Source organism: Stomoxys calcitrans, chromosome 1 (genome assembly GCF_963082655.1).
Source record: "Stomoxys calcitrans chromosome 1, idStoCalc2.1, whole genome shotgun sequence".
Lineage (NCBI taxonomy): Eukaryota > Metazoa > Arthropoda > Insecta > Diptera > Muscidae > Stomoxys > Stomoxys calcitrans.
In genome coordinates this window covers 5,194,545-5,196,316 of record NC_081552.1, presented here as the reverse complement: position 1 = coordinate 5,196,316, position 1,772 = coordinate 5,194,545, and the positions used below count along the sequence as shown (strand labels likewise).

At 35.0% G+C, this 1,772-nt stretch overlaps 1 long non-coding RNA gene across 1 annotated transcript; it reads left to right on the top strand.

Annotated features, from left to right (window-relative positions):
- The first annotated feature begins 299 nt into the window (after positions 1–299).
- Positions 300–996, top strand: LOC106087058 (uncharacterized). Its single transcript, XR_001221219.2, has 3 exons — positions 300–385; positions 674–834; positions 919–996. It is a non-coding gene; the product is annotated as an uncharacterized LOC106087058 (long non-coding RNA).
- The last annotated feature ends 776 nt before the right edge of the window (positions 997–1,772 follow it).

Below are 1,772 nucleotides of genomic sequence, written 5' to 3'. Positions count from 1 at the left end.
TTTTGGAGGGCAGAAGTTAGCATGTCGCCTTGCGAGACCATCAGAAAAAATTTTCAGCGGTGGTTTTCCCCTCCAAATGCTGACAACATTTGTGAGGTACCATGCCATGTAAAAGCTTCTCTCCATAGAGGTGTCGCACTGCGGCACGCCGTTCTTTATGAGCCGTAGATCTTTATGAGAGAATTCGAACACTTATATTTTCTCGAAGATTAACATTCAAGCATTTTTGATAAAAATTGAAAATAAAAAACGAACATTTTATCCAAATTTGTTATTTAAGTGTCAGTTCTGAGAAAATATTATTTTTATTGAAAAAGTCTGTGTTTCTTTAAAATTGTTACCAACTCCCCCCAAAAGTCTCAATGCACCCTCCAAAACCTATAGCGTAAGCTTTATACAATATATTGGTAGTTTAACACTGCATAGGGGTTTGCAACACTAGCAACACTAGCAACAGCAAACGCAGCAGCGGTGGCAGTGGCAGCAGTTGTTCTGTTATTGCTGCTGTTATTGTTGTTGACTACTTGTGTTGATATTGTAATTGTTTTTGGCTTTTGAATGGTTTTGAATGATGTCAACATGTTTGGACTTTACAAAACATAAACGAAAACAACAGCAACAACAACAGCAATCTCAACGAGCACACAATGTAAATTTATGTTGTTTGTTGTAGAACTGCAAAAAAACCCCCCAAAATGAAGAACAACTGAACCGCTTTTTCTGCGGAAAAAAAGGAAGAAAAAACCAACTTTGAATGATTCAAGAGACCATATGTTGTGAGAGAAGATGTGTTCTACGAAAGCGTATTCGCCATTCACGCTGACGACAGTCGAGGTGATGGAGATGTACAATAGCCCAATTTATCATCAAGTCCAAATAAACATAAGATAATTTTTCATGATTTTTTCCCCCGTGCAGAATACACAAAACAAAAAAGGATGTTTGGAGAAATCTAGATTTGATAAGAGAATGACCTTTGTCAGGCGCACAAAGAAGAAGCGTATGGTGAAATTTTTGAAATACAGGGTGGCTGATGAAAGCCGCTACCAAAAAAAAATGTAATAACTTTTTTTCTATTTAATAATAATAATTTAATAATTAATTTAATTAATTAATTAATTAATTTAATTAATAATAATTTAATAATTAATTTAATAATTTAATTTAACATGAATAAAAGAAAAATGTATTCCATACACCGAAAAAAAAATGTAGCAATATTCATCATTGTAGCAATATTCATCAGCCACCCTGTAGATCATAGGCGAGCTACTGTTTTGCATTAAGATGAGGCCTGATTTTGTAGCTGCATGCTAAAGATAAAAGCCTAACAAAATCTATGGAGCCAGGGTTATGGCAGCGAAATTTTAAAACTAGGCAGTATAGTAAAAAACTCAAATATAAAATAAGCAGCTAGCGTCTAAAAATATAACACAAAATATTAAACTTGAACATGTTTCGGGAAATTATTTAAATAAAAGGGCTATAACAAACAGGATGCTTAGGTCACGAACAGTCTTGAAGTGTAAGAAGGAGATTAACGCCTTCTCCGAGGACGGCATGATCCGCAACGACAGAGCCAGGCCAGAGCACTGTCATCAGTAAACTTTGCATAGCGAAACTTTTCGTGGCAACGCAGTCCAAATTAAAAGTGGAGCTACATACCACACGCAGCAGGTATGTGCTCAAATTCAATAAAAACAAAATTTTACGTTCCGTTGTCGGGTCAGCTAATAAAATTTGAAGTTTGAAGAAATTTCAAAGCCAAAAAT